Source organism: Carettochelys insculpta, chromosome 20 (assembly GCF_033958435.1).
Source record: "Carettochelys insculpta isolate YL-2023 chromosome 20, ASM3395843v1, whole genome shotgun sequence".
NCBI lineage: Eukaryota > Metazoa > Chordata > Testudines > Carettochelyidae > Carettochelys > Carettochelys insculpta.
Genome location: NC_134156.1, coordinates 17440280 through 17458896, shown reverse-complemented (window position 1 = coordinate 17458896; position 18617 = coordinate 17440280). Strand labels below are relative to the sequence as shown.

General features: G+C 40.0%; 1 protein-coding gene across 8 annotated transcripts in view; it reads right to left on the bottom strand.

The window, feature by feature from the left end:
• Nucleotides 1-7776: 7776 nt before the first annotated feature.
• The window catches only part of ZNF207 (zinc finger protein 207), a 32123-nt gene continuing 21282 nt past the window's right edge, over nt 7777-18617 (bottom strand). The window contains exons 12-14 of one of the 8 annotated variants that reach the window (XR_012648287.1): nt 16057-16111; nt 10267-10345; nt 7822-8008 (exon numbers count right to left, since the gene is read on the bottom strand). The gene's annotated coding sequence lies outside the window, so the exon portion shown is untranslated. Of the gene's footprint in view, nt 10346-16056; nt 16112-18617 lie in introns of those variants that run through there. The other 7 variants (XR_012648290.1, XR_012648288.1, XR_012648289.1 and 4 more) reach the window with 7 other exon arrangements.

Here is an 18617-nt window from a genome sequence, read left to right as displayed (position 1 = left end):
ATAGAGGCAGACTGTATAAAAGCTGTTGCAGGGGCCTAAGCCCCAGTTCTGATGGTGCACCTGGTAACAGAGCACCACTGGGCTCTCTGGATCCTTCCCTGCCATTCACCAACTGACTCTCCCACTTGTATTATGCCTGGGCCCAGATCATCTCAGATTGTTGGATTCTCAGCAGGGTAAGGTTGGGATATCTGATTCAGTTCTAAACTCTGCTTTCCTCCCTGCCCCCACTCCCAGTCCCTCTGCAGGGACCCCCTCATGAGAAGCTCCTCATACAGGAGGTGCAGTCCCTGCTGTCTCTTGGGGCCATACAGCAGGTTCCCAGGGAGTTTTGGGGACAGTGTTTCTACTCCCATTACGTCCTTATCCCCAAGGAGTGGGTGAGCAAGGGGAGTTTCATCCTATTCTGGCCCTCAGAAAGCTAAACACATTTATAAAAAGTTCAGATTCCATATGGTGTCCATGGCCAGTATTATCCCAGCCCTGGATCTGGGCAACTTGTTCTCCACTCTTGACCTTCAGGGAAAAATCCACCCTCCTTCCCCACTGTCATACAGTAACTGGCAAGAAGGAACTGAGGAGCAGCCAGGCTGGTAGGGTCATCTATAGGGTTCCACACCAGTACGACTCATAGAATCATAGAACAATAGACCTCGAAGAGACGTAAAAAAGCCATCAAGTCAAACCCCCTGCCCTAGGCATGACCAAACCCATCAGATCAGCCCAGCCAGGGCTTTGTCAAGGTGAGACTTAAAAACCTCCAGGGATGGAGACTCCACTACTTCCCTGGGTAGACCATTCCAATGCTTCACCACCCTCCTAGTGAAAAAGTTTTTCCTAATGTTCAACCTGGACCTTCCCAACTGCAACCACAGCCAACCCACTGGGTAGCAGCTAGAGTAAAACTTTTCAGCAGCCATGCACATGGTGCGCGCACACCTAACCTGAAGAAATATGAGCAAGCATGCAAAGAAGCTTAATTTCATATTTCCATTATCCCTGCCCACTACAGGTTCCTCAGGTTCATGGTAGCAGCTTGTCATTACCAGTTTCCAATATTGCCACAACCCACTGCCTTGTGGGTTATCCTGGGAAGGAGCAAGGCTAAGGGAGTAAACCCTGACAGAAAATCCGGGAGGGAGGCCTAAGGCAGTTCTGTGCCAACTTCTGGCATCGACCCGCAACTCCTGCAGCTGAGTTGGTACCAGACGTAGAGGTTATCCTCTCCTTTGGACTACATCAGTAAAGCCGAGAGGGGAACACTGGCGTCTGGGCAGCGCAGGGTCCCAAAAAATTGCTCAGGCTTGTGCCTGGAGAGATACTCCAGCATCGCTTAACAGCATTGAACCAACATGGGAGGTAACAGATACTGGTTATAAGCTCTTGCTCGACTGGCGTAGAGAACGAGCGCCAGGGGTTGCCTTCGATGGTGGGAGAGATCGTCGCATCTCACTGGACAGTCACTGCCTGCCTCAAGCTGGGCAGCCCCCAGCCAGTAGGGTACTGTCCCGCCACAGTTCACCTGCCTCACTGGATGCGTGAGGCTTAAGGTTCCCAAACCTGACAAGTGACTGAAATTTGAGCACCAGGCAAACCAATAAGAAAATCAACAAGAAAAGGAAACCAAAGTCTTAAAGCTTGCTTGCTGGAATGTGCGGACCACGCTGACCGGTTTGACTGAAGATCTTTAGGACATCAGTGACACCCGAAAGACTGCTGTCATCAATGAGGAACTGAAGAGGCTCCAAGTTGACACTGCTGCTCTGCAAGAGATGCAACTCGCAGATTCAGGATCTCTAAAGGAAAAGGACTACACCTTTTTCTGGCAGGGTAAAGCCCAAGAAGAACCCAGGGAGCATGGTGTTGGCTTCGCTGTCAGAAACGCCCTTCTAGAAATGGTGGAATTAGTCATGGGTGGATCAGAAAGACTCCTTCAGGTCATACTTCTAACTTGTGCCGGTCCTGTCCACCTGATCAACGCTTATGCTCCAACCCTGTACGCCACACTGGAAGTAAAAGACAAGTTCTACGACGTGCTTAGTGCTGCCATAGCGCAAATACCTGCTCATGAACAACTGTACATTTTGGGTGACTTCAATGCAAGAGTTGGAGCCGATTGTGACTCATGGGCTTCCTGCTTAGGCCACTTCGGTGTGGGAAAAATGAATGAAAACGGACAGTGTCTTCTCGAACCCTGCACGTACCACAATCTGTGCATCACAAACACATTTTTCCAAACCAAACCACAGCACAGAGTGTCATGGAGACACCCACGCTCGAAACACTGGCATCAACTAGATTGCTAGATGTGATATCCTCAAAAACGTCCTTCTGACACGCAGCTATCATAGTGCCAACTGAGATACAGATCACTCGCTAGTTTGCTCCAAACTCAAGGTGATTCCCAAGAAACTGTACCACTCTAAACCAACTGGAAGGCCCCGCATTGATCCCAGAAAGACGGCAAACTCAGAGAGAGCCAAAAAGTTCAGACACACCCTCGAGGAGAATCTGCGCAGCAGCCCTGGGGGTGCCGATGTGACATCCAGATGGCAGCATCTGAGGGATACAATTTACACAACATGTCCTTGTCAGCGTTTGGAAGAAGAGCTAGAAACACAAATGACTGGTTCAAAGCTAACTTCGATGAGATGATTCCAGCCATTGAAAAGAAGCGCGCTGCACTCCTGGAGTACAAACGCTCACCAAGCCAAAGTACCCTGCAAGCGCTCAGAGCAGCCAGAAAAACAGTACAGCAGACGGCCAGGCACTGTGCCAACAACTACTGGCTCGAGCTATGCAGCAGCATCCAGACCAGTGCTGACTTTGGTAATCTCAGGGGAATGTACGAGGGCATCAAGAAGGCATTAGGACCCACCGAGAACAAGATGGCACATCTGAAATCCAAATCTGGTGAAGTCATCACTGACAAGTCAAACAGATAGAGCACTGGGTTGAGCACTACTCCGAGCTGTACTCACGCGAGAACATTGTGGTTGATACAGCCCTGGATGCTATTGAGCTCCTACCAATAATGGATGAATTGGACCAGGAACCAACTGTGGATGAACTGAAGAAAGCCATCAACAGCATTGCAGTAGGAAAGGCCCCGGGCCAGGATGGTATACCACCAGAGGTAATAAGGTGGAATACTTTGCATTTGTTCTTATAAACTTCGTTCTATTTACACAGACCATTTCTGCAGTTTGTCCAGATGATTCTGAATTCTCACCTTGTCCTCCAAAGCAGTTGCATCCTCTCCCAGCTTTGCATCATCTGCACACTTAATAAACATATTCTTTATGCCAATATCTAAGCTGTTGAAGATATTGAATAGAACCAGTCTCAAGATCCCTGCAGAATCCTACTTATGCCCTGCCAGCATGACTGTGAATCATTAATAGTTATTCTCTGAGAATAGTTACCCATCCAGTTATGCAGCCACCCCATTTAAGTTGTATTTGCCTCATTTATAGATAAGATCATGCGAGACCATATCAAATGACTTACTAAAGTCTAGGTATACCACATCCACCGCTTTTCCCTTATCCACAAATTATCCTATCAAATTGGTTGACATGATTTGTTCTTTACAAATCCATGCTGTCACCTATCCCCTTATTTTCTTCCAGATGAGTTCCATACTTACTTGCTCCAATCTCTCCTGGCACAGATGTTGGAAATGGCTTGTGGTTTCCTGGGTTTTCTTATTTCCCTTTTTATAGATGGGAACTACACTTGCCCCTTTTCCAGTCTTCTGGAATCTCTCCTAACTTCCAGGATTTTTCAAATATGATAGTTAAAGGCTCAGATACATTCTCTGTCAGCTTCTTGAGTACTGTAGGATGCATTTCATCAGGCCCTGGTGACTTGCAGACATCTAACTTTCCTAAGTAATTTTTAACTTGTTCTTTTATCTTTTAAACCTATCCCTTTCCCCTAGCATTCACTGTGTTAGGCATTTCCTCATGAGACTTGTTGGTGAATACTGAAACAAAAGATGTCATCAAGCACATCTGCCATTTCCAAGTTTCCTGCTATTGTTTCTTCCTTCTAATATATTTATAGAATGTCTGTGTTACCCTTTATGTCTCTAGCTAGTTTGAGCTTGTGTTATGCCTTCGCCTGTCTAATCTTGCCTCTTACATGTGTTGTTTGCTTTTATTTCTCTTTTGTAATTTCTCCTAATTTCCACTTCTTGTAGCATTCCTTTTTGATTTTGAGATCATATGAGATCTCCTGGCTAAGCCAAGATGGTCTGTAACTGTATTTTTTATTGCTTTTGGGCTTTTAATATTGTCCCTTTGGAAAACTGCCCACTCTCTCCAGTTGTTTTTCCTCTTAGTCTTGCTTCCCATGGGACCTTACCTACCACCTGAGTTTACCAAAATCTGCCTTCCTGAAATCCAGTCACTATTTTGCTGTTCTCCCTTCTACCATTCCTTAGAATCCAGCCTTGGTGAGCATCATCCTGGATCTGAAGTGTTGGCCAAAAACCATGGCCTGGCATTGCACGAGGCTGTTGCAACACATGGCTGCTTGCACACATGCTTTGCCACACACGCCTCTGCAGGCATGGCTAACTGGTGCTTTTTCCATTTAGGGAGTATATGCACATAGTGGTCACATTAGATGTGGCAGCCCTGGCGTCCCTATACTGGTGGCTGCAGGAACACGGGGCCCTTCACCCCAACACAAACACAGCTTAGTGTGAGGGATGCCTTGGCCATTGGGTGTTGTGCACATCTCAGATAGTTTTGGACTGAGGCTCTGTGGAGGGAAAAAGATGTGTTCCTCCACATCAATGTCAGGGAACTATGGGTGTTGCGTCTGGTGTGCCAGGTATGTGTAGTACACTGTGGGGGAAGATGGTACTAGTCCTAATGGACAAACAGCAACATTCTACACCAACTGGTGGGGCTGGGGGATGACAGGTCTTTAAGTCTGTACATCGGTGGGATTTCTGTATAGAGCAGGACATACATAGAGGCACTAACTGCTGGGAGGTACCATACAACTTTGGCCAGTGCTTTTGGCCTTACAAATCATCCCTGTGAACAACTGTAGCCCAGGCCATTTTTCAGGAGTTGGGGGGAGGTGTATCCCAGGGTGAATCTCTTTGCCACCTGCATCAACACGAAGCACCCTCAGCTTTGTTCATTTCTGGTTGATACTGGGTGGGAGAGGTTCCTCTCATACACTTTCCATATTATATTAAGTCAGGGCAGCTCCCGCATGCATTCCTCATTCCCTCCACTACCTAGGGTCCTAGCCAAGATCTGCCAGGACAGGGTGGAAGCAATCTTGCTGGAAGAAGCAACAAAGGGGAGGGTGAGTGGGAAGGAGGGGGATGGGAAGAGGGAGGGGGAACTAGAATGGACAGGAGTAACATCTTGAAGATAAACAATTAAAAGGTAACTTTTTTCTTCAAGCGATTGCTCCAGTGTATTCTAATATATGACTTACCAGCAATATAATCACCATAGCGCCTACTTGGCCGTGGCAGTTCTGGTACATCACTCTCTTGGACCTACTCCTTACCTAATAAACGTGTTAGTCTTTAAGGTGCTACAGGACCGCTTATTTGTAAAGCTACAGACTAATAGGCTACCCCCGAGTCAGATCTTAACACTGTAGACCCCCAATTTATGCAAAGGTTGCACTTTCACAACCCTCGAGTAAGCAAATTTCCCTCACAAATTGGGCACCGGGCACCAATCATGGTCAGTTTCCTGGCTCTAGTGACTGAAGGGGAGCTGGGCAGACAGCTGCAGCAGTACGGCTCCTCCCAGCTGGGGGAAGCTGGGGAGAAGCCATGCTGCCACAGCTGCCTGCCCGGATTCTCCCACCTGGGGGAAGCCGGGGGACAGGCAGTCCCGGTGGCACAGCAGTCTGTCCACCCTACTTCCCCCAACTGAGGGAGCCAGGTGGGCAGACAGCCACAGAGTGGCTTCGAGTTGCACTCAACTCGCATTAACTCAAGTTAAGCACAGATCAAAATCATGCATTTTGGGGATTTACTATCTGAAAGTTTGACAATACTCTGGAATAAGGGATGGACAAAGAGCCACAGTAACTCTGTTCATATGATAATCATGGGCAGGTTAAATCATGAATGTTTGTAATTCACTTGTCCTAAATACTGAGGCAACTGCCACCAAGAATGTCACCTTTATAGATGAAAAGTTGTATTGACAGCTTGGTAAGCCTAAAAAAAAAGGTTTCATTAAAGAAAGTCTTAGATTTAAATACAGGCTACAGCAATCTTTCCATCACCACCACACAGGAGGAAAACAAGTCACGGATCTCAGAAATCTGCTCACTGATTAATGCCCTGCTGTAGGCAGATGGCACACTGATTTTGCTGCAAAATATACCTTAACTAAAAACAGAACCAATTGTTTTAAACATAATAAATGATCCAAAATTACTGGAACAGAACACCAAGGAACGTAATCCTTCAATTCTGCCCATAATGAGAAGTAGTTTCATTTGGCAGAGCACCTAACTCTTGCTGACAAGTTTCTGCTTTTAAATAACATAGTCTGTACTTCTAAAAAGCCAATGAAGACATGGGGAAACCATCAAACCCTGAGAGATATAGTGATGCTGACTTTGGTGAAGAACTTTGTTCTGAATTAACATGATAAATTGATGATTCTACTGTAACAGGGGATCTGAAAACCACAATTGTTGAAGACAGGCAGCACCTATTAGTTTAACTCAAGCTTTATCTTGCCAAAGTTTCTTAACAAGCTTGGAATTAAAGGAAAGGGAGGATAAAAAGCACATCAAATGGTGTAAGCACCAATTATAAGAGCATCTGCTATGGATCATGGATTCTTTCCTGCTCAAGTACAAAACTTCAGACATTTCCTCTCTGATTTGAAGTGAACACATCTATTTAGGAAAAGTTCATTTTTGGAAGATTCAGTAGCTATCTTTTAACTCCTATTTGTGAGATGGTCACTTCTTTTTGCTTATTGACTTCATAGAAGCTTGAAAAAGGTATGAATCCGAGAGCTGAGGCTCCCATCAGAGGAAAGATGCAAGCTTAAAATATTGGTTAACCTCTTATTTTGGTATTTACAATGGAACACCAATGAAGCAAATCAGGCTACTAATTAAGCTTTTATATATGGCCCATTCAGAGCCTTCTCAGCTACATGTGGCAAAGACAGAAGGGCAAAAAAGGATTATTCAAAGTTTCAAGGGACAAACCACATTCTGATGGCCAGCTGCACTTCTACGACCTGGAAACTTACTGGTTAACCTAGTGAGGAAGGAAAGCCAGGTTTGATGGAGGCAGGTGAACAAAGCCCACAGGCAAGTGAAAAAAGTAGACACCTGGGAGATGGTCACAAAGGGTGCAACAGCAGGAATAAAGGATAAATGAAGCAAAACAGAGTTGGGGGAGGAGGGGCAAAAAATCAAACAGTATCTTAGTTGTATGCATACAAATGCCAGAAATATGGAAAATAAGCAGTAAGAACCTGAAATGCTACACATCCATGACAGTTGGCATCACAGAGACTTGGTGGCATAATACACATGATCGGAATACTGGCAGAGAAGGTTACTGCTTGATCAGGAAGGACAGGCAGGAAAAAAGGATATATAGCTGAATATATTAAAAATGTATATACTTGGACTAAGGTTGAGACAGACACATGGACTTTATTTCTGCAGAGAAACGGCCTTTATTCAGCTGCATGATTTCATTAAGCTACAGTGAGGTTGAATGTGTACTTTTTTATACTTAAAATTGTTGTGAAGCACTTCAAGACAACGTTTTTCACAATTTAGAAATTGTTCCTTCAAAAAACACACGGGCAGCAATTCATTTATTAAATTACTAAGTTTAATAAGTCAGAATTAGATACATATTACGGAAATGAATATATCCAATTTTCAATTCCCTAAGAATTAAAAAACAGAGCCCCACAAGAACAAGGAATGCAGCTTGAATCACTCTTCTTGATCCCATATGGTCTTCAACACTTGTCAACTAAATATTATGAAAATTAAACTGCAGTTACCATTTCCACAGTCAACATGCATTTTAGTTACCCACATACTTACGAAAACTTTCAGTTTATCCCTCCTTCTTACCAATACTTTTTTGTCACCTGCTGCAAATTCTGCACATGTACTCACTAACTGGTTATAGTTAACATTCTAAAACCAGTTTCCTATCCATATCACTTCTTCAAAGTGCATAAATTCGGGATTTTTTTAAAATATCAATACTTGCATGACTATTGGTTCACTGAAGAAAAATTTCACGTGGTGGCCAACTAATTGCCACAGTACAGTAAAAGATCAAATTGTCTTCTACAGGATAGCTCTGGCAACGGACCAAAGGCTTCATTTACAATCAGTTATGCACTAATAACAAGTCTATAGACTTCCAGTATTCTTCCAGAAAAATCCAAATTTGCTGTGTCCAAGCAAAATACATTTAGTTCCTTATTATTAAAAAAATATTCTATCATGCTATGCTCCAGCTAACTGGCATAAAAAAACCTCAAGTGGCATTTCTGCTGTAGTACATTATATTAAAGCAATCCTAAAGCACTGTATTTTCTTGAAGCAGAAGGTCAAATTATTTTTACTGACTGCTGCCCCTTGCAACAATACTACAGTCCAAAAGAAACAAACAATCATTAACTAGCTGACAAATATGGTTCAACAAATAGCAAGCAGATTTATAATTCTTTAACAAATTCACAAGGAAAGATTGATGGACTTCACAACATAAACAGTCACTGATTTCACATTAATGGATCTGTAGTTATTCTACATGCACATAACTCCCAATCAGGTTTTGGCGTTACATACCAACAGATTAATTTTAAATCCTATCTAAGTGTGTCACCAGGTTCCCAAAAGACAAGACTGAACAGGTAATTCACAAATTAGAAAACTGAATTGTGTGTTGCCACTTGCTGTTTGACTTTCTCAGTATATAATAGGAGTCCCAGAGGGAGGTGTATTGCTAAAATGACAAAAGTCATCACAAAGCTGCAAAGCAGTGTTTTCTTCTAAGAGGGGAAAAAATAAATCAAACCATTATAATTGAGAATGAATTCTTAAAACAAATGAAAAAGGGTCAATTCTGAAACAAACCTGGGGTGCTGTAAATGTCAGTTATTTCACTGTTTTCTAATTAGGTAAAGTGAGGTGACAGTTTTTGTTTCTTTTTGACTAGCTCCAGCTATTGGCTTTCCTTACACAATTATTCTTGCTACTCATTGAAACATTTGAAAAGCACCTTGGAAATAATGAACCCTTCTACGTAGGTAAATTAAGGCAGAGAATGGACAAACAACTTGCTTATCACAGAATAGTACTAACAACAAGGAGTAGGACTCTTCTGATTCCTAGCCTGTACTGTAACCATGAGATACTATTTTACTTAAAAAATGATGTAGTTGCATTCACACCTGCTCGTTAACGTGCTGTAATTTTGGAGTAGGTTGGCTATTTTAAATAAAGCACCTAAAATGATCACAGGATGTTTGTGTACATATGCAAAATTTTGTCTTCTGAGATACTCAGGACACTGCACAACCAAAACATCCCGAAGCAGTAAGTCACCTGCTTCAAATTTAAGCAAATGAAGCATATTAAGCAATACTGGAGAAGGAGAAATATGAGGGAAAGGCAATAAATATGGGGAATTTTGAGGAATACATCTATAGGAGCTATTTAAAGTGTAAAAATGGGTTAAAATAGATCTCAAGGTCTAATCCCAGGCCCCAGGTCCTCCTACAGTAAATATGAGTGGGGCTATAAAGCCTATTTACAAACAGAATGTAAATCAAGGTTAAATTACCGCTACAGCACGAGGTGCATGAACATCTAATCCCCAAAATGAGCAAATACCAAAAACTTATATAATCAATTCACTCTTGTAAAGTGACCACTCTTGGTACCTAGGAAGTGAATTACTGAATTGATTGCTGAATCCTTGTTCAGGTATCTATTAAATTTCTCAATACTGCCAAAATGGCCATCAAAAATTTTAATCCCCACTTCCATTAATCATGTGTCTGTAAAAGTATGTTACCGCTCGGTGTAGTTGGAATCACTGTATTTTTCAATGGTTAAGTTAGTTATACAAATTTACTTGCTCCTGACAACAGCAACATATATCTTGCACAACAAAGACTTATTCACATTTAGGTGATTAAAAGACTCCCTCCTCATGTATGTAAATGGTACTTGAACACAGTATTTCAAATAGGAATATCAGGTACTTACAGATTAAACTAACCTGTACTGGCAGTGTTGTGGGATTTTTCTTCTCTACCAGTAAGTAGCAAATGCTGAAATTCTGCTGCTAGTCAACAAAAACACAAGGTGTATTAAACCAGGGAGTTTATCCATAGTTTAGTTCTCATTTAAAAAGAGGCAAACTTCAACTGCTCAAACGTCCCTTTTTTAAAAAATATGGACTAAAGACAGCTACAAAACTTTTTAATTTGCCCTTAAAATTTCACTCAAACTTTTCTGACTCATGTATCAGACAAATGTAGTATGATAAATACCTCTTGGGCAAACCTGAATGTCAAGGAATTACAAGCTATAGTTGCAAAATGACCCCCTCAGAGAGCCCTCAGTGAAAACTGGGTAAACAATTTTCCTAAATTTCACCTGCTTCACTGAGGCAATAGAGTTGTGAAATCAGTTTTACTTCAACTTGATCAGTGATTCATAAATTAAGGCAACAGAGAAATGGATTCTTTTGAGTACACATGGACTTTTCTTAGGTATGATGAAAATTCCTACATTTTAAATCCAGAGGTTAAAATTGGGACTAGTTAACTATTTTAGTATAAGCAGCAGAAGTGTAATTCGATTTAAAAGAATTACTCAAAATGGGATTCAATTTATACTGAATTAGCAAAGTACAAAAAGGAAACCGAGTCAACATGTACCTCAACTTGACATTTCACCTGACCTATCAAATGTCCCCGCCACAATGTGTTTTCTCTCTACACCAGCTGTGAAGTATTGGGGGAAGAAAGCGGGGGGAGAGGGGGTCAGCGGGCGGGGAATCCCCTGGCCTCAAAAAAATTATTCTTAGCCTTCTATTTTAGAAAGTCAGAAATAATCCAGCTATTATGTATTACATAAGAAACTGTGACACTGTCATCAACTCTTAGTCTTACCTTTAATTCTCAGTTGAGACAAACCTTGAGCTGAGTTCATTAATATTTTAAGATGAGTTCAGCACCATTAAAAATGGTACGATTAAATTTGATGTTTCCTGCTAGGGAGATGGTTGGAGACACCACAGACTTGCAGCAAAATATGTAGTATCTCGACACTGAAGAAATACCATACTGCTAGATATAATGTGAGTTAAGTATTTGGCTGAATAAAAGACCGGATCTTACAACCCTACACTGTGTCTGATGAGCTGAATGAAATGCAGATGTTGCAATGGAAATCCAGCAGGCACTTCATGTTTTCCTCACGTGGGCACCACGTGGCCAACCAAGGACTGGTCAGGACTGCCAACTGTGGATTCTTCCACACCTCTTAAGAAAAATACTGGGGTTGAGAAGAGAGGCACACAAACTGTAACCACCTGGAGGAGTATTTTGTAAGTCATCATAAGTCTATGATGGCCAAGGGATCAAGAAATTGTGATTAAAGGTCTGACTCTCTTGCACAGAGGTCCTTAGTATATCTAGCTCATCCAACCAACAAAGAAGTTGCATTTAAACTGCACAGATACACTAGCAGAAACAGATACCACTATTCATCTAACGGTAAACAGGATTATCTACCTCCTACTCTGGCAAAGAGATTTGCAGAGAAATGCCATATGAGAAATGTATTTTACTGCATTACAACAGGCAGATAAATAAATGTATCTTGCACAAACTCAAAAAGATCTGTTTCCAAAGCAACTATCCTCAACTCTTTTACCAACCCCAAGCTAATATTCAGCTCATCCCTATGTTTATGGCAGAAAGAGACCACTAAACCCACTATCTGCTTTTCCCCAGACTGGCTATTGTAAGGGGTTCTCAACATGCAGCCCAATCAGCAAAGCTGCAGCTCATGTAACATCCTCAAGCCATACAGGCAGAATTAGATGCAGGCCACAATGGTAAGCAGGTGGAGAACTACTGGAGTATATTCTATCCCATTTACTTTAGTGAAACCATTTTGAAAATGGGCACACTGGTATTAAGTATTTTCCATAGCACTTAAGGGACAACATTAATACCAATATACAAATTGTACATAAAGCGATCTCTAGAGCATTCTAAAACAACCAAGAACTTAATGTATGGCATGTATTTTATTTGCCACTATTGTTGACCTTGCAAGTTCATGTTACAGCAGAGGCTGTCCATGAAAAAAAATGTAGGTCCTTGTAGCTTTAAATAGAATTATGCTCAGTGCTCCTATTAGTATGCAGGACAACAAAAATTATACTTTAAGTGATTCTTAGAGGCCTTTGAGAAAAAAACTGAAGCCGAAAATACAGCACTACTGTGTATGTAGGGTATTAGTAAGGACATGCCACTTGGAAACAGGGAAATTCCTTGTTTACAACTGAAGTTTTTCTGGAAATATCTTCCTTAGATTCACATTCAAGAGTGTCAGACAAGCGTCACATTAGGAGCCAAGATTTTTTTCTTCTTTCAGCTGGATCTGTGTTTTGAGGTCTTTTACAAACATTAAGATTATTCAGTTGATCCAGGAATGGAGGAAAAGCTCCCATTAAATTACATAAAATAGCACGTCTCTGTTACACTGAAAGTGACACCTCTATACCTTTTAGGTCAGAGAACACCACTGAATATTCAAAGCAAATGCACACTTCTGTCTTGTTGCTTTCAAATACATGGGCATCAACTGGGGCACAGGAATAGAATATTGGCATGGTTGTTCAAGTTACCTGGGATGCTAAGAACTTTAAATTCCTGCAGAAATCTCAAAACGAGAATCTTTGAAAATCCTAAAACCCTTTAGAGCAGTGATTCTTAACCTGGGTTGCACGCATGCCCTGGGGGGTGAGACACATGCCAGATTTTTTTAGAAGGTAAATCATCGAAAACACAAATTAAGTACAGGCACATAAGTACAACTACTTTGTTTCATCAAACTTATTTATTAACATTATACATTTTTTAATGTTCTATGTAATATATACAAACAAAAAATTATTTTCAATTAAAGCTAACTGTAGTGAAATTATCTCACTACAAAATACAGTGTACCACCAGGTGCACGGTATTTCTTGATGCACATGCAGATAATGTGGTGGTGCAGCAGCTTTGTTCGAATCCAGTTAGCCACTCAGCATTAGCGCATCAGTTACAGTTTACTTCCACAGCAAAACTGCGCAATATCTCTGGGTAGTACTCTCATATTTTTGTATGCCTACTGTACTATTATTTGTGGTGAGCAATAACATAAAAGTATTTTACAACTATTTAGTATGCATTTAGAAGTGCAAAGGCCCCCCAATCTCCATTTTATTTGATTTTTGATAAGGGGCACGAGAACATATTTTGAGAATCCAAGGGGTGCAGGATGCAGTAAAGGTTAAGAACCACTGCTTTAGAGGGAGGTAGAAACATGGAAGAAAAAGCAAAGGTTGTGTTTGACGACCAACCAGAGACTTCTGATACCATTTAAAGTTCAGTGAACTGAAAATTACAGCAAAGAAAGCTCAGATCTGCACAACATCTTACAGAAGTATTTTGAAGTGCCACTCAATGCATCTTTCTGAAGTGAACAGGAAAGTGATGTCTTCCTCTAGACGTAAGTTTCCAAGAAGTACTTTATCAAATTTACATGAGAATAACTAGTGCGGAAAAGAAAATACCCCTAGAGTAAATGGGAAAGGAAAAAGCTACAGTATTTGGCCTTACTCAAAAGACAGATTCAAATACAGAATCTCATGGGTGGAAGGGGGTTGGTGGAGCACTAGCATAATAGAAATACAAGTGCAGGTGATTCTTCACAACCATCTTTAACTGTTATCTTCAAAAAATTGCAAAAGTGAAAACAGATGTCTGAGTATGACAACATTTAACTGTCATGAAGAACATACTTTTATTAGCTATACCTCGAGTGTGGATCAAAGAAAGTTACTCATCTTTGTAGATGTGTACACCCTAGATAAGACAGGGGGTACACATGAACCTACAGGTGAACATTTCTACTACAAAATACACCTGAAGACTTACCAAATTGAATACTCAATTGTTGCAATCCAAATATCTGTATCGGTCTTATTAGGTGATGATATACAGCAGTGATTCAATAATGAATATTAGTACTCAATATCTCTGGCTATTTTTCATTCATTGAGTCTTAGAAATATTCAGCTATCTGAGCAACGCATACAATACACTATTAAATTCTCTTCAGCAAAACTCTTATCTGTGACCAGTTTACACCAATAAGGAGACAAGACAGTGAAGAGGCCTAACAAGTGCTACAGTTAAGAATAAATTTAGTCGAAAAATGGCTCATGTAGTATAATCATGTAGTGCTGTGCATACAGCTTCACTGTAACATCACAATGACAGAATTAGGAACAAACACACTGTTCAACAATGACTTGAATACAGTAATATTCAATGAGCATGTTCCACAAATGTGGGCATTACTGAGGTGAAAAGTTACAGTTTCCAGAGTTCACTGTGAAGTATCAGAAATCCAGAAAAGGTTTAGAATATGAATGCGGGAAAGTTGGGCAGGATTTCAAAGGGGAAAAAGGTAATCAGGTAGAAAGAACAAGTTGTACTCTTGTAAATGCCAGTAAATTATACTGCAGAAAATGCAAACCAAAACCAGATTTGTGAAAGCCATACAAGTTAAACATTACTTAATGACACATCAATCATTTTCTGTGGTGCATCAAAAACTCTTTGAAAACTCACCTGCTGCAGTAAATTCAAACAGCCTAACAAAGTTTGCTTTTTTTTTTTTTTAATTTGGACATTGTAAGAATTAGTGCTGCTTAGAGGCAACAAGATTATATAGAGACAAAACCTATGCTCAGGCTGAAATTGTTAAAACATCAAATGTTTTCGCAAGAAAAAGGCAAGGGGGGCTTATGTTCAAACAGTAATTTTAGAATTATTTTAAAATACGAAAGTATCTCATTTTCTAAATAAGAGCGTAGTTTTATCTTCAATATTGTTGATATGACACTTAAACATGTGAGTTACACTGCAAAAATTGGCAAAGAACTCCTTGATTTCAGCGTATGTGGTGCAATACACCAAACTTTACAAAATCATGCCCTTTAAAAAAAAGAAAGGCTCATGAAAAGGAAACCTGTCAAACTGACATTTCTACAAAACCCAGAACTTCAATTTCTCATTTCTGTTTTCTAATTTACCAACTCAAATCTGTATTTCTTCCTTGTAGGGCTCTACATTAATATTTACTTTTATGATGTAACTTTCATGATATAAAGTGACTACAACAAAGTATTTCACTATATAGGTGTTTTGTTTTTTTTTTTATAAAGAAAAATATTAGCTATTTGGGATTCTACAAATAGAGCTAATTTTATGCCTCCAGCTGAGTACTATTCTTATAATTAATACTGTAAGCCTAGTAACTAAATGGATTTGAGGTATCATGAAGTTTCTGGATTTCAAGTAAGTAGCATTTTAATACATTTCCTCAGAAAAGGCAACAGTATCACCCAACAGATTTATTCATGTAGGCTACATGTAGTTACATTTTTTTAAAATTACCTTCAAAAATAGAGCACAGAATATTTGGGCGGGGGGGGGGGCGGCCCTGGCTGAAGGATGAAAGGGACAAAAGTTGCATTAATATCCATCTTAAATATTCTCTCCCCCCATCCTCTTCAAAAAAGCCACAGCCAAGAAAGAAGCATGAATATTAATATAGAGCCCATCTACCAAAAGATTACAAAAATCCTAAATTTAATTAAATTTAGGGGCCTTCACCAAACTTGCTGCAAGTTTGGGGACATAAATATCCAACAGCCATAAAGCTGTGAAAGCCCCCAGAATGAATAAAATAAATCCCACTTGCCTCAGACTGAACAGGGCAACACTGAGACTCTGCCTCAGCCTGTCCTATGGCAGGGCTATAGGAAGAAGAAAAATTTAGATTTTAGAAAAACATAACCCAATTAAGTGAAAGACATGCATTCAAAATTAACATAATTCCAGTGATCAAACAAACAAAAGAAGTTGCTGCTTTAACATTTGTTTGTTAATTCCAAACTATGCTTCTTCTACTTGTCTATTTCTGAGTTGTACAAAGTTCCAACATCAGATTACTTGCTTTGTAGCTTGATGACTGGAACACAACTGTTGTCTACGGGTATTTTTCCCATAACTGATGGCATTTACTGTACTAGTTCACAAAAAGTAAAGTTAGCTGAAAATCCCATCAGCCACTGAAAAGTTTACCCTCACCTTAGTGTCTTCTGAAGTAGCTAGACCAGTACAATTATTAAAACATTCAGTACCAGACAAAAAAATTTAAAATCACTTTAGGAATTGCAACACCAGCTGATGGGCTAGTATGTAACAGTTTCAACTACTACAGTCAAGTCATTTTACTGTCCTTTTTACTGTGTATCACCAAAGTAGTCTTGGATTTTGTGTGTCTTGTGTTCAGAATTATTTGCTTTCTGCAAAGTAACTTCAGATTATGTTGCACATTATTAGTCACAGAAAAATTAATTACCATTGATTTGAGTGGACTCAACAGGTAATTTGCTCTGCAGCACCTTACACTCAAAATAAGTGCATGCACCATGCAAACCACAGAAGCAGCTGAATACTGTCTAGAAGCTTGACTGTGTCCTCCCATGCATGCACAGAGCAAGGGCTAATTATCCATTTTAATTATCAGATATACATCTCATCCTCATACTTATTACCAGCATCTTGAATCTATGATCTGAAACAGAGGCGCAATAATTTGTAAGAAGAGTAAAAGCTAGTCATTAGGAAAGTCTTATTAAACCATTCACTAAACGAGAGTTCAAGCATAAATCAGAGATCATGGAAATTAATCAACTTTGCAAAATCTAACTTGAATTTTTTTTGCTCACAAGTGGTTTAGCAACTCAAGCAAGAGATCACATCAAGATTCCTGGCATCATTCTGTCTCTTTCAACGCATTTCTATATGATGCTGGGCAAGTCATTGGTTTTCTGTTTCTGAAATGGACAGAATGCCTACTCACAGGAACACGGTGAGACGATTTTTAGAACGACTTAGATCTTCTAACGAAAAATGCTAAATGTTTTGCACAAGTTTTGACTTTCCTCATTTGTGTTCAAACATTTACCTGCAAATTATTCACTAACGCATTTTTGGCATCTACATATACATTTGGTTACACAGTAGCACAGTTTGCTGGTCAGTCACCAATCTTATTCACTTATTCTCATTTTCACCATGACATTTGGAACTCCAAACTTATGGGAGGCAATCTTAATCAACCAACCTATATAGATTACTTTTTCCTCAGGAAATGCTACTGCAGGTCCAACTCCCTAGACATAAATGAAACTGGAAGGCCAGTAAGAGGCAGCAAATTCTGTAATAACAGTCCCACTGAAATAAAAGTGAGAGCAACTCAGGGAAAGCTGCATAACAGCTCTCCTAGCAGCAGAGAGAAGACTGGCAGGAGTGTCTGCCTGAGAATACTAATACACACAAATATACTTGCCAGCGTTTAAGAAATTTCATCAGTATTAATTCAGGTCCTGATAGAAACACAAAGATATCTAAATGCTTCCAATATCTAAAGAGTCAAATAATATTTGTGAGCAATAAAATGGATACTATTACCTATGAGCCCAACAGTGACTGTAAGAAACTGAAATTACCCTTGGACTGAAGGACAAATAATTTGTAGAGTATGAATGAGTAGCATATGCACTAAACATGTTTTTAACTATTCAGTCTTGAAAGGGCAAGGTAGGGGGAGGAAGCATAAGTTTAAAAACAGGAATTATAGAACTGCAGGGGTAAGAAAAGGGTTTTTTGTTTTTTTTTTTGAGGGTGGTAGATGGGGTGAAGAGATATCCTTACAGTACCATAAGAGCTTGAGAAAAAGCTGGAAGTTCCACAGTTTTACAGGCAGAAGATAAAAATCAATGTGAATGTTTTTAGGAATGGTATAAAGTCATTTTTAAATGGTCTTTAGGATCATAAGAAAGTAATACAGAAGACAACCACCTTTAATCTGAACAAAAAGCAGTCAAGTAGCACTGTTTTTTGTTTTGATAGTGTATAGACTAGCACGGCTTCCTCTCTGGTAGCTTCAATCTGGAGTACAACAACAGACATATTAAATTATGATTGCAGAAAAATGGAAAAAGTATCCAGGAGGAAAAAAGGACACCTGAAAATTTGAGGCCAGTTCTTAATGCATTTCCAAGCAACCAACTGAATCAGTCTGCTTATTTATTCTACATGTTAGCTGACAGATGACCAGTGGGTGTCTTGTGACTAGAAAAATGCTTCTTTACAGTATCTTGAAAGCTACAGGGCTTTCTTAAGATTACTACTAGTTTCTGGGGAAACTTGCCCGATACATGACCTTGGTTTAACAATTAAAAATTTAAGTAG